Here is an 18,004-nt window from a genome sequence, read left to right as displayed (position 1 = left end):
CGTTGCATCTTTAGGCAAAATTTGACAAGTTCACATGACCTTGTTACATTTTAGGACAAGTTTGTTGCTTTTTAGAGCACCTTTTGACAAGTTCGCAAGGCTATATAGCCTTGTTGCTTTTCAGGGTAATTTTTTTTTCATTTGCAGTCAATATGTGACAAGTTCACAAGGCTGCCTTGTTACGGTTTAGGGCAAATTTGTTGCTTTTGAGAGCACCTTTTGACAAGTTCACAAGGCTATAGTCTTGTTACATTTTAGGGCAAATTCGTTGTTTTTGAGAGCACCTTTTGACAAGTTCACAAGGCTATAGCCTTGTTACATTTTAGGCCAAACTTGTTGCTTTTGAGAGCACCTTTGACAATTTAGGGCAAATTTGATGCTTTTTAGAGCTCCTTTTGACAAGTTCGCATTTCGGGGCAAATTTGTTGCATTTGCAGGCAAAATTTGTTCACAAGGCTATATCCTTGTTACATTTTAGGGCAAATTTAATGCAGTTTCAGGCAAAATTTGACAAGTTCACAAGGCTACAGCCTTTTTGCATTTTGGGCTATTTTCTTGCATTTTCAGGGAATATGTTGACAAGTACCCAAGGCCTTGTTGCTGTTTAAAGCAAATTTGTTGCATTTACGGGGACATAAGTACACACTAGCATTGTTGCATTATAGCGCATATTTGTTGCTTTTTACAGCCCCTTTTGATAAGTGCACAAGGCTTTGTTGAATTTTAGGGCAAATTTGTTGCACTATAAAAAATATAAAAAAGAGAGACAAATACACAAGCACATATCGCTTAAAACTTGCAATACATATCTTTTGCTCTCAAATTTATGGACTATAGAAACGCCTATAGAGTATTAATTGTACTTTAGGTCATATCTTAACTGGCTTTGGATACAGTTTGATCGTCACTCTAACATGCAATAAAGCATAATATTATAAGACCCATAGCAACAGCTGCAGCCAAAGCCACAGTCGCAACTTCGGACTCGGGTTTATAGCGGCGTATACATAGGATTAACATTCACATCCATGAGTGGCTTGGACCTGTATTGAAGAGTCATCCAGGTAGACTTGATGTAGTCCTTGAGCTGTTTGTGCACAGTTGGTTAACATTCCCATCCATGAGTGACTTGGACCTGTAGTGAAAAGTCGTCCAGGTAGACTTCATGTAGTCAATTCAGCTGTTGGTGCATAGTCGGTTAACATTTAAATACCTATAAAGTCACTTGAAAATGCAGTGAAGAAACATCCGGGTAGACTTGATGCAGTCCTTCAGCTGTTGGTGCACAGTTGGTTAACATTCACATCCATGAGTGACTTGGACAATAGAGCTTGTACCCCTTGGACCTGTAGTAAAGAGTCATCCAGGTAGACTTGATGTAGTCCTTCAGCTGTTGGTGCATATAGCTGGTTTAGCATTGAAATTCCTAAATTCACTTGAAAATGCAGTGAAGAGTCATCCGGATAGACTTGATGCAGTCCTTCGGCTGCTGGTGCACAGTTGAAAATGCAATGAAGAGTCATCCGGGTAGACTTGTTGCAGTCCTTCAGCTGGTGGCACAAAGTCTCAAGAGTGTCGGCTAGCCTAGCCTCAAGATTGCCTGTATGTGATCAACACAATAGGATTTCAAAGGTTAGTTTGAGTTTGTTGCAAAAACATCAGAAAATAACTCTCGCGATTACACCTCTTTACTGTTTTCAACTGTGGGTTTGTATATATTTTCGCTGAAAACAATATGGTCAATTTCTTTATAGACATAATCAGGACCCAGATTCATAAAGCTTTTAAGCAGAAAACACTGCTTAGACAAAAATAAGTGGGGTACCAGTCGGAACACAAGTCGTATGTAGTACTCAATGAAACTGGTCCCCGATCAAAGCATTTGGACGCTCCAAAACAAATGTCAACCCATCAAACCATCTGTATTCCTTTTGGCAAAGACCAGGGCCCAATTTCATAGAACTGCTTAAGCATAAAGTTTTGCTTAAGCGAAAAAATCCTTGCTTAGTAAAATCAGATTGCCGGCCAAGACTCCACTCAATTGTTATGCTAAGTAAACAACAGTTAAATACCAGTCACAAGCAATGTTTATGGCAAACAAAAAATTGCCAGTAAAATGTGTAAAATAAGCCAGCTATTTCCGTGCTTAAGCAATTTTTTTGCTTAAGCAGCTCTTTGAAATTGACCCGGTTTTGGTCACAGCCAGATGTAGGCCATAAGCTAAAAGACATTTATGTGACACATGGGCATAGACCTTTATCATGGTCTGGCCATCTTTATTTTCCCCTATTCGAATCAATAAAACCAAACCGATGCTGGATGGGCAAATAGGGTTCCTTTTTGAAAATTAGTACTGGCATTCATTACTGTAATGGTATACAAGGGACATGACCAAGATGGTTGAGTGTGATAAAGATCTATTGATTGAAAGGTTCAACCGAGGCCGATCTATATTTTACATCTAACTGGGCTTGAAGCTAAATTTAAAAATTCTACTCATTTGCCAAAATAAGTGGGACGAACTCACAATTAGAAGTGCGAGTTTTAGAACAGTAAGGTCAAACTTACCACTTAGTCTGAGGCTGGCTCTTTGCACATGTACTCTTCACAGATGATAATCCAACAACTTTTGGTTGTAGTCACCACTCTCTGTCAACTTGATCTCACACACACAAATCAAGTCAGCACCCGCAAAAGAGATTGCAGAACTGATGAAAAGAATAGACACATTAAAATGCATTTCTTTTGCATAGATAATGGAAGAATTTCATTGTTTGGATAGCACAAGTTTATTTGTCAACCGTGCAGCACAGGGGCCACCACTTAAAACTGTACAAATCAATATCAGACCTTAACCTCAGGAAGTTCTGGTTAAGCCAGAGAGTGGTAAACTACTGGAATTATTCTCCCTAGAGAGGCAGTGGAAGCTACAAGTGTGAACACTTCCATGGGACATGTGGACAAATTCCTAAAAAGTCAATAAGATTCAATTGGGTTCAATGGGATCCCTTGTGGGTCACATTGGAGCCCTTGTGGGTCACATTGGATCCCTTGTGGGTCACATTGGATCCCTTGTGGGTCACATTGGATCCCTTGTGGGTCACATTGGATCCCTTGTGGGTCACATTGGATCCCTTGTGGGTCACATTGGATCCCTTGTGGGTCACATTGGATCCCTTGTGGGTCACATTGGATCCCTTGTGGGTCACATTGGATCCCATTGATTGTCCCATATCCCACACCAATCCCATGAAATCCCATTGGTCCATTCAAATTGTCAATGGGGTCCCATTCATTCCCATTTATTTTTCAGTGGGACATTTTCCTTGGCACTGGTCGGTCGTTCACGGTTGCTGTAGAAGATTCAAGAATGGTACATAGTGTTTGGACCTCTGGTTACAACTGTCACTATTATTGCTAAGCAGATTTGCGAGAATAAACTGATTTTGTTCATCATTAAAATAAGTTCATCTTGATTTTCGAAGTGAATTAAAGATTCGTTTTTACAAATCCAAATATTGAAGATGTTTCTTATACGTCATTTAGTACTTTTCATTCATAAGCTATAATGAAGCTTCTTCAAACATAACTACTACATTATATGTAAGTAACATCAACATAAAATTGGATTTGTAAAAACGAACCTCTTTAATTCATGATTTTGTTCGTTATTGTTCTAATTAATTGATTTTAATGCTCAGTTGTTCAATTCAGTATTGTTCAATTTTTTGAACACATATACAAACACAAAATAACCAAAGTGTTGTTTGTTTATGTTTTGTTATCGTCATTTATCAACATGTATGGAACTGAAGGTGCTAACTCCTTAGCAAGATTGGTGGGAGGCATTGTACTTCAAAGCAAATTTTCAGAATGAAATGTTTGGAACATACCAAGCAGTCTGCAGCCTCCATCGGTGATAATTCAAACGGGTCCGGTTGTATCATTACTCACTGTCAACTCCAACGGGTGCTCACACAACTAGATTTGTATGTAGTCACCACCCCTCAAAGCGACAGCACACCTGCAGATGAAAACATTTAAAACATTACATAATGTGTTGTTCATATTTGTGTGGTAAATTTCAGAGAGGACTGTGCGGCACCTAATTAGGTCCGGGCTACATTAAGGTACAGGTTTGGGGCTACATTTAGGTCAGGCTACATTTAGGGCTCGGGCTACATTTAGGTGCCGCACAGAGGACTTCTAATTGTTTGGATTGTTTAAAAGCTGTCTTTGTGCCTTTTTTGTAGAAATACTTTTTTGAGATATTCAATAATTAAAACACAAGCTTGCTTTACATCGTTGGGTGGCTGGCTGGTCGTTCACAGTTGTTTTTTGAAGAGTCTCTTTTACTGCTGGATACAGCGGTATTTTATTAACAAAGATTGAGAGATTTTACATCAGACGTAGGACCTCTTGATGCATAATTAATTTTTCTTTATAAAAAAAGATTTGTAGTAAAATTTGTTCATCATTCTTGTTAAATTCATTGGTTTGTCCAACTAAGTATGTTTTTTTCTTAAGTTGCAAATTACATTACATAATACTTTACCAAACGAATTTGGTTGACTCCAGTCTCTGCTGGTAGGCCTCACCTCAGTGACAACTTCTTCACATTCTGCTTTTAGGAAGAAACAGTATCTAGACAAGTTAGCATTTTTTGGTCACACAAAATATCATTATTTTATATTGCTTGCCGCTTTAAACGTTGAGCCTTCAGTACGAGTCATCTGGATAGACTTGATACAGTCCTTAGGGTGGAGACATGCAGTCCAAAGAGTGTCGGTAAGTTTCAACATGGTTTGGTGTTTGTTATCTCTTACACTATTTCAATGTTTCAATGTTCGGTTAAAACTATGTGATTTCAAAACTTAAATTTGATAGACCTTTTTAATGCAAGAATCTGTTGTGTTGAGAAAAGTTCTTCAGGATATGTATTGGTTCTTTAGTCTATTGCACATGAAAAAATAGCATGGCGGAGTTTGGTTTTTTTTTTCGATGCGGTATTCCTTCAGATATGCGTATTTGAAACCTTTGAGGTGCTTTTTCGGGAATGTCAACTGATTTGCCAAATTCAGGGAGAAAACCGTTTTTATAATATTTTGTTCAAACTTACCGATGAGTCTGTTGTGGACAGTTTACACCTGTAGCCCCAAGTAACGATGATTAAAACAGGTCGGGTTGCAATCACCACTTAGACGATGATCACACCACCGGGCATGCAGATCAGGTTGGAGACACCATACGAACAGAGACCGCACAACTGATGATGACAAAGTTAAAGCAAGAACATACAAAGTTAAATTTATGTGGTTACTTATCTGAGTGATCCAAACAAACACAATGTCTACATATTTACACTTAAATTACACAGTTTGAAGATAATGATAATAGTAGAAAGCTTCCTTGAAAATATTACTTGTTGAGGTGCTGTAGTTTTTGAGAAGTGAGTAAAACATGTCATGAAAGTATTTTTCGTCTCGGTGATCATGAGACGAAAATTTAATTTTAGCATGTAAAGACGCAGTCCCATGAATTTGTTTTACTCATTTCTCAAAAACTACAGCACCTCAACAACTACTGTTTTTCTACTATCATCATCTTCAAACGGTGTAAGTTTAATGTAAATCTGTGGAGATTGTGTTTTGTGTTACAAAAAGTATCCAAATCCTCTAAGGGAGGTTTTTAAATTGTTTGGATTCTACAAACACAAGTTTGTTTCACATCGGTGGCTGGCTGGTCGTTTACAGTTGCATTTTGATGAGTCTAAAATTACACTAGTAGTTTGACTGCTTGCTACAACTTTAATTATTACTGAAGAGATTTGCTTGAGGGATCTGGTTTGTTTGTGTACTCTTCCCTGTTTTCTAAAGATATTGACAAACTGATTTGTTCAGCATCCTCTTCATGTCTTGACTGGTTTAAGTGGGTAGTTTTTCCCCTTTTTCAATGACGTGTAACATAAATAACTTGACACATCACCAAACATTTTGCATGACCCCAGTCCATACTCGTGGATATCAACTCGTCACTTTCTGCTTTTGGGGAAGAAAAAGCATATCAAAAATTATTATTATTATTATTTGTTATAACACAACTTGGGTTCGTCTAACACATCACCTGTGAAAACAAATTAATACTTTACCAAACTGATGTCATCTATGGTATACGGACCCCAACAGGTTGTAACATACTGTGGAAAACAACAAAAAAACAATGCATGTTTATATCTTGCAAAAGAGACGTAAGAATCTGCAGATAAAGGGTTAGAAGCTGGGAACAAAAGGTTGGCTCTTGTCGTCTTAAGTGCTATTCACACGACAGCAAATAAACTGTGATCACTTGCTTGATTCTAGCATAGTTGTAAAATGTGGCAATGTTTGACAAGATTTGGCAAAAAAGAATTTGGACAGTAGAAATAAATTGTTGTCCTTTCACACGAGGTGTGTGAGCGTTTTACAGCCATCCTACATTTAGCAAGGGAGCCTTGCTAAATTGCATCTCGTGTTAAGGGGGCTTGATACTTCACCCATTATACTTAGCCATTTCTGCAGGCAATCTCACCGGACTCCAGTCACTGATCGGGGACATCAAAGGGAGAGCATTCATTGTGTACTCGGGCTATGTATGTGGCGATGACGGTGCAGGTCTTAGTTTGGTTCAAGACGCCATTTTGACAAATTTTTGTTAAGGTACTAATTGTACACCACTTCCATGTATTTTGTCACCGAACAAGAAATGAGATTGGCATCTTTACTAACCAAGAACTACACCGGTCACACCTTATACTTTACCTATAGCCAGTGAACCTGCTGAAGGGGTAAACAGTTAGTCTTATCACTAGGCCTAGACATTTAATCTATCTATCTATCTATCTATCTATCTATCTATCTATCTATCTATCTATCTATCTAGACCCTTACTGTCTTACCATTCATACTTACCTCTCGGCACAATGGAATCGTCTTAAGTTGGATTGTTTCTTTCTTTTTGCATCCTTGCTTTTCTGTCGTCTTCTCCAGTATCACTTTTTAGGTGTTCGGGTAACAGCCCGAACAACTCTTTGTTATTGTTCGTTTTTTTCTTAGGTGTTCGGGTAACAGCCCGAACAACTCTTTGTTATTGTTCGGTTTTTTTTTTTTTTTTTCTTTTTCTTCTTCCTCTCGCTGTCGTGTGTCCGCAAGAAAAAGCATAGATGCGAAGCTTGCATTAAGTTGAAACTTTGCACACAGGTAGACAATAACCAGTAGATGATGCAAAAATTGTTACGTCACGATGACGTCATCAGTTGACGAGATACACTAATTCAAAGTTTATTATTTCAAAAAATCATAACTTTTGATCTACATGAGGGATTTTTACAATCAATACATCATCGGAAAGGGCATTAAAAACTCCGTAAACGCCTCACAGACATGACCCCATTTTGATTTTGTCTTCCGGCTCAAAAGAGAGGTTGAAAATCTCAAAATTCATGTATAAAAATTCCCCATTGATTGCGCGTAAAGATTTTACGATTACATGTACACGTACTTTGTCACCACGTGTAAGCATGCGGTGCATTGCGGTCACCACGTATAAGTATGCGGTGCGTTGAGGAGAGCATAGTCACGCTCTGCACCACGTGTTGATCGTTTTAGTCTGCGTTCGAGGCGTTTTCAACATAATGTCAGTTTTCTTCAAAAGTAATTAATTAGTTTTATCTACGACCATACTGCGTTGATAACACCGGTTCTCGTCCGGTCACTCAGGTTGGGAAAAATCGGGCCCAGTCAGTTTTTCGATGGGAGACCACGTGGCGACCAAAATTTGTACTGTTTATTTTTGTATTTAATTTTTTTTTTCTCCTATAAATAGCCTCGTTTTTAGTCTGTTTTCAAGGCGTTTTCAACAAACACTTCCCTTCCGGTTAGTTAGTCTCTTCTCCAGTCGTCATTATGCATAGTTCCTATTTCCTAAACCACAAAAGCTATTTTGACAATCTGTACATGATATGAAAGGGCTCCACGTACGTAGTCTGTTTTCAAGGGTTTTCAACAAACATTTCCCTTCCGGTTAGTCTCTTCTCCAGTCGTCATTATTCATCAGTTCACATTTCCTCAACCACAAAAGCTATTTTGACAATCTATACATCATATGAAAGGGCTTTACGTACGTAGTCTGTTTTCAAGGCGTTTTCAACAAACATTTCCCTTCTGGTTAGTTAGTCTCTTCTCCAGTCGTCATTATGCATAAGCTCCTAATATCCTCAACCACACAAGCTATTTTGACAATCTATACATCATATGAAAGGGCTTTACGTACGTAGTCTGTTTTCAAGGTGTTTTCAACAAACATTTCCCTTTCGGTTAGTTAGTCTCTTCTCCAGTCGTCATTATGCATAAGTTCCTATGTCCTCAACCACACAAGCTATTTTGACAATCTATACATCATATGAAAGGGCTTTACGTACGTAGTCTTTTTTCAAGGTGTTTTCAACAAACATTTCCCTTTCGGTTAGTTAGTCTTTTCTCCAGTCGTCATTATGCATAAGTTCCTATGTCCTCAACCACAAAAGCTATTTTGACAATCTTTACATCATATGAAAGGGCTTTACGTACGTAGTCTGTTTTCAAGGCGTTTTCAACAAACATTTCCCTTCTGGTTAGTTAGTGTCTTCTCCAGTCGCCATTATTCATCAGTTCACGTTTCCTCAAACACAAAAGCTATTTTGACAATCTATACATCATATGAAAGGGCCTCACGTATTCCACAAAAATGGGTATGTTGGTGACCTTCTCTTGACTTTTTGACCTTTTTAAACTGGAGGAGCCTGTAAAATGCTTTGAAAAGGCATTATTTAAAGGCTTTTAGGTTGAAATGTACACTTTTTGATGCTTTTTCCATAAAATTATTACACACCGAGAAAACTGTTTGGTTTTGATTTCTTTGTAATTTGACGGGATACTTACAATACTTGTTTCATTTATTCAAACACTGACCCAACAATAGCCGAACACCTAGTGTTTGTTTTTACAAACACTATATCTAGTTTTTGTTCGTTTTTTTTTTTCTTTTTCTTCTTCTTCTTCTTCTGAACGTCCCTTGTCCGCTAACAAAAGCGCCTTTCCCAAACTCGTATGAACTTGAAACTTTACACATAGTAAGCAATTTATTAGGAGAAGAAACCGTGTGAGTTACGTCATGATGACGTCATCAATTCTTGAGTTATGAATATTCAAAATTTATTAATTCAAAAAATCATAACTTTTGATTTACATGAGGGATTCTTACAATCGAAACATCATCGGAATCGTTATTGAAAACTCCGTAAACGCCCCACAGACATGACCCCATTTTGATGTTGTCTTCCGGCTCAAAAGAGAGGTTGAAAATTTCAAAATTCACGTCTAAAGAACAACGTAAATCCCCATTGGTATGTGCATAAACATTGCACGTAGGCATACACACAACGTGTAGTGTATTAGCGGTGCAGCAGAGTTAGTCTTTTCTACAGTCGTCATTATTTCCTAAGTTCATATAACCTAAACTACATAAGCTATTTTGACAATCTATACATCATATGAAAGGGCGTTACATACTTTACAGAAATGGATATGTTGGTGAACTTTCGTTGACCTTTTGACCTGTTTAAACCGGATGTGACTGTGAAATGATTTGAAAGGGCGTTGTTTATTGCCTTTTAGGTTGAAATATACATCATTTGATGCTTATAACCATCACCACAGCATACAAGTCTGGCAAAGGTCTGGTTTAAAACAAATTACCGATGACGTCACCAAACATACACTTTTACTAGATGACGTAATCATGTTGTTTTGACAGTTTTTGCAATTTGAATCATTTATTACGAATCTTGAGAACAAAGCAAGGTGTAATATTTGTTATTTTAATCCAGGCTTTTATTTTATATAAATAGCTTCGTTTATAGTATGTTTTCAAGGAGTTTTCAACAAACATTTCCCTTCTGGTTAGTTAGTCTCTTCTCCAGTCGTCATTATTCACAAGTTCTTATGTCCTCAACCACAATAGCTATTTAGACGATCTATAGGCCTACATCATATGAACGGGCTTTTTCGTACGTTGTCTGTTTTCAAGGCGTTTCAACATTCAACAAACATTTCTCTTCCGGTTAGTTAGTCTCTTCTCCAGTCGTCATTACTCATCAGCTCCTATTTCCTTAACCACAAAAGCTATTTTGACAATCTATACATCATATGAAAGGGCTTTACGTACTTCACAAAAATGGGTATGTTGGTGATCTTTTCTTGACCTTTTGACCTGTCTAAACCGGAAGTGCATGTAAAATGCTTTGAATATGCGTTACTTCTTGTTTTTTTCTTGTGTTCTTTTCCAGTTTTTGTATTTTCGCAGCGCTCAGATCCGAAACAAGTGGAAGGCCATATTGGAAATGTATTTGCGAAGAGCCCCAATAGGGACCATAAAGCTTTAACATAAGCAAGGCGTATACATCTAGTGTAGTTTTTTTTTCAAGATTGTGTTGCAAAATAATAAATGTTTGTGTTTAAAGTAGACAATGTCAACAGTTATAGATGATTTAATGTTGATGTTGGGTTGTGTAAATATTTATTTAGATGGTCTAAATAATTTATTTAGAACTCCCCAAATCAAACGGTAGTCATCAAATTAGTGTTGACTGGACTTGACAATTTGATTGCATTATTGGGAAATGTATTTGCAATGAGCCCCATTAAGGAGCAATGCTGTAAAATGAAAAAGGGTTACATCTTATGTAGTTTATTTTGTTTACATATTTTGTCGAAAATATAATTTATGTCATTTTAGTAGAAAATGTCAACAATGATAGATGTTGTAATGTGATATTGGGAATGTGTAAATATTTATTGAGATGGTCTAAATAATATATAGAAACAAATGTTTAAATATTACTGGTAGTTTCAAATTGCTTTTACAAATTCTTTTAATATATATATATTTTTTTTTTTTTCTTTTTTTTTTTTTAGCTATTGCGAGAAAAATTTTTAGGGGATTTTTTTTTTAACAATCATAATTGATTTAATGTTGATATTAGGAATATGTAAACATAAATTTAGCTGATATAAATTGTGTATTTACAACAACTCCTAAATCGAACATTAATCATCAGAATGATTGCTGATTGGACTACACTTATTGGCTGCCTGATTAAATTTGATAAACACTTTTAGAATGATGGGTTTAGTGTTAAAAAAAAGCAGCAACTGTTATTTTTGTTGTTATTATTTTGTTTTACTGTATACACTCACACAATTCACTAATCTTTTAAAGAATTTGTTACAAATAATCATGGATAAGTTTTAGCAGGATGTGTATCCTTGTTTACGAACTTAATTTGAAAAAAAAATAAGACAATAAATATTATAAACATGACAACTGACGACTTGAAGGATCAACTCTAACAGAACTTTCCAGTAAGACTAGTCTCCTAATTAAAAAGCATCACTGGCGTCGACCAATATGCAACTCAAGAAATGCAGAGACAGCTTAAAGTCACCATGAAAGATAGACAAGTGAGGACAACATCAACAAGATTACCGAACGTTGTTGGGGAGGGGGAAGTACGAGGGGTGGGACTCTGCAAGAGAACGGGTTAGATCTTCTCTTACTCTTTGCAGTCTTCGTCTTGACTTGATCTTGATCTTGAAAGCTAACTTGTGTTTCCGACCTCCACTTGGATGTGCTCTTTCAATATATGGCTTCTTTTATGCTATGTCAATAATTGTTTTTTTATTGAACTTATTTCATCGTGGGTTCTTTTCAAACCAATCAGAAATATAAAAACAACTATTTCAGTTTGTTTTATATTCATGTGAAAACAAAGGAATTTTGTTCTTTATTTTGCAGCGGGGCAATTTATTTATTCATGTAAAAACATGTTAACTTTGTTTTAAATTCGCATTCCTTAACAACTTTTAAAAGTAAAACTTTTAAAATTAATTCTGTCTCAACAAATATTAAGCCATCTTTTTTGTTTTAGTTTGTTTATTCATCATGTAAAATCAATGGGATTTTGTTTTCTATTGTGCCGCAGTGCACATTTATTTGGTCATGTAAAAACATGCGGGATTTGTTTTCAATTCGCCTTCCATTTCAACTTTTAAAACTATTAAGTCTCAACAAAGGGGTTGTTTTAATTGTATGTTGCTTGAGAGATTTTTAAAGAGGGGAAAGGGAATACAGGGAATGCATCAGTGGAGGTCGGAAAACTTCAAGTTGTTTTACCTTGGTCCTTTGGCGAACTCCATTGAACGTCCCGATGCGTAGACACAACACACACCCATACCACATATCCATAGATAATCAGCTCCCAACAGGACACAGACACATCACTGTCTCATGAAGCTTTGATGGGACATGAGCTCTCTGCTGGCTGCTGGAATAATAATAAAGTATTTGTAAGGCTCCAAAATCCACACAATTTCAGACGCAATTCTCAAGACGCACAAGAGTGAACCCTTACACAGTGAAGACGGGGAAAATCGGAGAAAGAACAATTACTTATTTATTTTTAAGGTATAATATTAACAAACTATAATTCAAACTAATATTAAAAGTATCAACACTAGAAATATGTATTACGAATTCGAAGTGGTAAAGCATTCCAGAGGGTGGGTCTGGTCCAGCATTCGAAAATTATCTATCACCCCATGATTTCCTACTCTTGGGAGCATGTGTAACAAGCAAATAATAGACGATTGAAGAGATCGTACAAGAAATGGTTTTATCATAAGAAATATTACATAATAGGTGACATGTATGCAATACAAAAATAAGCAAATTAAATGTTAAAGCAATGCGAGATTCGACTATCTGCTTCACTACTTCAGTCGTTCTCCATCTCTGAGATAAGAAAAAACAACCCCTCGAACCATCGATACTCATTTGAAGTCCAAAGACGGTAATTTGGCGAACCATGTAAGGTACTTGATTGTGCATAAAAAAAATAATTATAACTCGAGACTAAGTAGAACTTGTAAACCGAAAACTGTGGGGGTAAACAAGATTAAAATTTCGGCCCTACATTTGTTACTGTTTACTATTTAAAGCATAGGACCTGTATCAGAATATTACATGCTGTGTTTAAAAAGAACTTCACCAAAATCTGTATGAGCACCCTGTTCGGACCAGAGGAAAAGAACAGAAAAATAAAACCATGGAGAAAGAAAATGTTTATTATATTTTACAAGTAACAACCTGACCAAGGTCTTCCCCCCCCCCCCCCCGCCGCATCCCGACACCCCACCCCACCCCACTAACGACCAACGCCGGAGGATCAAACTTCAGCTGATGAGAAACCACGTCGGACAAGAATATACTGTATCGGTCAACGGGTACGAGGCTTTCGGCTTAGATGGGATAATGTTTCTTTAGAGGATATGAGCCCCCCCCCCAAAAAAAAAAAAAAAAAATCATGGCTCTTTGACCAATTTGGGTAACCCGTGATTAAGGGCTGAAGGATTAGGGTACAGGGCTAATATTATGACTTGGGGGTTTGGCCCAGTATTATTGTTTGGGTGAGAATTTTGGTAATAGTCTTGGGTTACGCTTATGTTTTAGGTTTTTGTTTAGGGATATGAGTTTGTATTATTGGGGGTAAGTCATTTACTTACTGTGTTAGTACATCCACTTAGTCCACACTGGTTTCAAATAATTACCTTGGAACGTGCCCCATCAAGATTGCTTTTGACATGTAATTAATGGAAGACTTTGGAACGCTAGGTGGCAGCAGACTTACCAGGTAAATTTCCATCGTTTACGTAGTTCTGAGCGTGCGCACTTTACCGAGAACAATGGGTCGTATGAATAAAAAGTAGTATTTACTGACAAGTACTAGCAAAAAGTAAAAGCATAAACTTCCAAGTAGAAGCATTCAATAAAAGCATCTTCTTAATTCCGTATGAACAAACCTATTCATTTACTGCAAAGTATTCACTTAATGCTTTGGAGTAAATAGTTCTGATATACCATGGCTGAATGGCTCTTAACAAAAGGTTTCCTTTGTATTACAACTCCGATTCACGTCTACGTACGCACTCACACACACAGCCAAAGCAGCATTTGATTTAACAGAAACATAGAAATCTTCAAGTCAGCCATGAGGTTTTTATTCTGACAACATTTTGATGAAGACGACTCATCTGGACACACGGAATAAAAACGTTTTTGTTAAGCTTTTTAAACTTGGAGTGGAGCAGGACAGCGCTGTATAGAGAAGATGAGAGCTGGATAATAACACGAACAACATTCGATTGAAATGCATTTAATTGTTTAAAAAATTACTTCTTCTGATTTTGTGAACAATAAGCCTTAATGATCGAGGCATTCATTTCTGAGTTGAAAAAAATTCTTTATATCTTTGTAAAAAGCTTACTGTAATGATACAAAACGGTTTTTTTTTACAAACGGTTTTATTTTATCCTCAGCATATATAAACAAGTTTGATTAAAAGCAGTTTGAGTTTGTGTGTATTGTTTCTGTTGTGAAACACTGTGTATGTGTCTATTTAATATTTCAGTGATGTCTTTCTTTTGGACTAAAACATTTATCCTGTGAGGAACATTCATAAACACTGTCATTTCTTCGGACGAGCCTTTTACTTCTGTGCCCAAGGTAGCTCTGGAGCTACCTTGAAAAATCACTAGTATTTACTTGCATTTTGTAGTATATTCTCCGTTTTATTCATATGGAAGTAAGTAAGTGCTAAAATTAAAAGAATTTACTTTTTGGTAAAAGGAGATACTTTTAGCATTTTAGTAAATACTTTTAAGTAACAGTTTTTACTTCCTTTTATTCATATGGATGGTAGTAAATACTTGAAATTTTCAAGTAAAAGTAAGTACTACTTTTTATTCATACGACCCAATGTATTTTACCTGGTAAGTCTGCTGCCTTCAAGCGTCCCAAAAGTCGTACGCAACAAGTACTAACAAACCAAATCTGCGAATCATGTACTTTCAGTCACAAGTAAAAAAGAATCACTCACTCTTCTTGGCAAGACACAGAGCCGTGAAGATCCGACGTGAAGTCCATAGTAAAATAGCTGGACTCTGCCGAGTCCTGTATTACTGTTGCCTGACCAGCTGTTAAAATCGCTGAAGTGAATAAGAAACACAAACATACTATGACATGGCCGAAAGAAAACTACACAAACATGGTTGCTAACTTATAGTTATACTATAATATCACCGAGGAGCTGGTTTTTAGTATCAGGAGCAGGTTTTTAGTTTTTAACATCAGAAGATTAAAAGAATTGACTAGAGTGGGACTCAAACCTCCGACCGTTTTTTTTTTAAGTATGAAATTTCAGAATGGCCCCGGTACTCAAAAAGGACAAACAATTTTGTGAAACGTGCTTTTTTAGTTACAAATCAATTTCTTCAAAAAGAAATATTACTCCGACATCGCCGGAAGAAAACTACACAAACATGATTGGCAACTTTAGTTACTATAACACTCAGGGGCTGGTTTTGAGTGTGCAATAAACACCAAATGTACAGTAACATCAGAAGCTTTCATACTAGCCTTGCTCAGGGCAGTTGCATTATTCGCTCCGAAAAGACGTCGCTGTAAACCCACCCGTATACCCTGTGCGTGCGATCACACCGCATGGCCCACCCGTATACACACTGTCACATCGTACGACTACTGTGCACACAAGTCATCCGCACTCGTACCACTAACCGCATGCGGAGGCCGTCAGGCCGACAGCCTTGTCGGGTCTGTAACTCCGGGTTTAATGTGTTGTATTGAAAAATTTCCACTAGTGGAAAACATCGGGGGGCTCTCGGATATGCTAGTATGCAGCCCATGAATATGTATATCTTTCGTCAGACCTATCAGACAACACAGGATGTGAGGCAAATGAATTATTCATTTTGACGTCCAATCACGCACTTCCCTTATCACGACCTTTGGACCCTATCATGCTCGTGTGTGATGTAAACATGTCTCGTCTTTCGCGGGCATTATGGTAATGAGCTGATCGTGGGAACTCTTCGCTTATTATAGTAATGAGGTCAGTGGCTTCAACACAGACCCTACAAAGCTGTCGGCCTAACGGCCGACGCATGTGGATAGTGTACGGGGGCATCGTGTCGTGCGATGTTACGCACAGTGAATACGGGTGGGTTTTTATACAGCGGCGGTTTTTTTTCGGAGTGAATAATTCGACTGCCTTGAGCAAGGCTACTTTCATACTTGTTTTAAGTATGAAATTGTAAGTTTGCCCCCAGTACTCGAAAAGGACAAACAACTCTGTAATACCATCATGCATTTTCAGTTTTCAAAGATGCTGTGCACTCACTCATCTTGGCGAGACACAGTGCTTCGCAAGCCCGACGGGACGTCCATCCATAGTAAAACAGTTTGATTCTGATGTGTCCAGTAACTTCTGCCTGACCAGCTGATAAAGCAAGATCTGAAATGAATAATATAAAAAAGAAAACAAATCAACAACCATTCAAAGAAGAGTCGGAGGGCACGGTGTCCATATTACTTTAGTTACTCGATTCCATTTCTTGATGCTCAACAACACACCTTTTAGGGAAAGGAAAATGGTTGAACTTATAAAAAAAAATATTCTAATTATGATTGCTAAGTCACTCGCAGCTGTTTTTAATTCTTAGTATATGCATTTAGTTCCAACTGAAAAGAACTTGACACCTTTAGTAATAATTGCCAAAGCCCATTTTATTTTTTTTTTATTTTATTTTTTTTTTGCATCCACTTATAGGAATAAAATAACAAATCAGTGGACATTTGGACTCAAGTGGTCATTGAGAAATGTTGCTGGAGAATAATGAAAGAAAAACAATGACAGAAAAACACCATTGTTGCACAGATCTGGCGCTTTCAGATGCCTACAAAAAAAGTCTTTCAATATTGGAGTGAGAATTTACCTATTTCGGAAACTGCTTCACTTCAGTGTGAGCCAAATGAGGTGTGCAAAATAAAAAGGATTTGTAGAATTGTTAAAAAACTTTCAGAGCAAAACGGCCATATATCTCTTGGCCAACTGGCCAATTTGTCTGGGAATAGAGGCCACATTTAAGTTGGAAGTCAACAACCCCAAAGTCACATATGGCTCACAAATTATTCATAAGGACGACGCATGTGCCCTGGGGCAATAAGGTGTCACTAGGAAGTGGAACATGATTAAAGTAATACCAACAATGAAAGATGTTGTCATGTATGCTCTGTACGTGTGTATTCAAGGCACATGGTGATTGTGATGCAAAGAGTTTCGAATAAATATTTTAGAGACTGGAGTGAAATAGAAACATCTTCAAGATTTGTAGACCTTTATCATGGTGCAGCCCATCTTAAAATGTCCCCATTTATATCAACGTAACCATTCCGAGGCTGGAAGAACACAATAGTCTGGTTCCTATTTGCAAAATAATGCATAGTATCCATTAATGTTATTCGACGCAAGGAACATGACCAAGATGGAGGCATCTTAGGAAGAGGAAGGCGTATTTATTATCAGTTGGTAAAAGTTATACTAAAATAAGCTAAGTTGCCCGATGTTTTCCAGGTACACTTTTTAAATACTCTTACTAGATAATTACCAGAAAAATTCAAACAAAAATCTCCTCCCTGGTTTACTTTTAGTAACACATTTGACTGTGCAAACCTAGACAGATTGCTGCCAGAAAGTGCATGTCGTAGGTTTTTTTCACAGTCAACTGGGTCATGTAAATAATATGAAGGATGTTGCCACGCATTGCTATCTGTGTGCACACTATGTCAAGAGATCAAGCGATTTTTGAGTTGCCTTTTCTATTTATTCTTCACTTATCTTCTGTACAGGGTGAGTCATACTCGCTTAATGTAAAAGATTGGAAAAAAACATTCTTTCAAGAGCCATATAGAGGACACTACACCCCTTTTTCGAGTGGTCTTCCTTCTCTTTTAGATTGAAGTTTGCACCTTTTTGAGTGATTTTTCACTCTGTAAAAAACTCTAAAAGAGTGAAAAA

This window comes from Asterias amurensis, chromosome 17 (assembly GCF_032118995.1).
Source record: "Asterias amurensis chromosome 17, ASM3211899v1".
NCBI lineage: Eukaryota > Metazoa > Echinodermata > Asteroidea > Forcipulatida > Asteriidae > Asterias > Asterias amurensis.
This window is presented reverse-complemented; position numbering follows the sequence as displayed.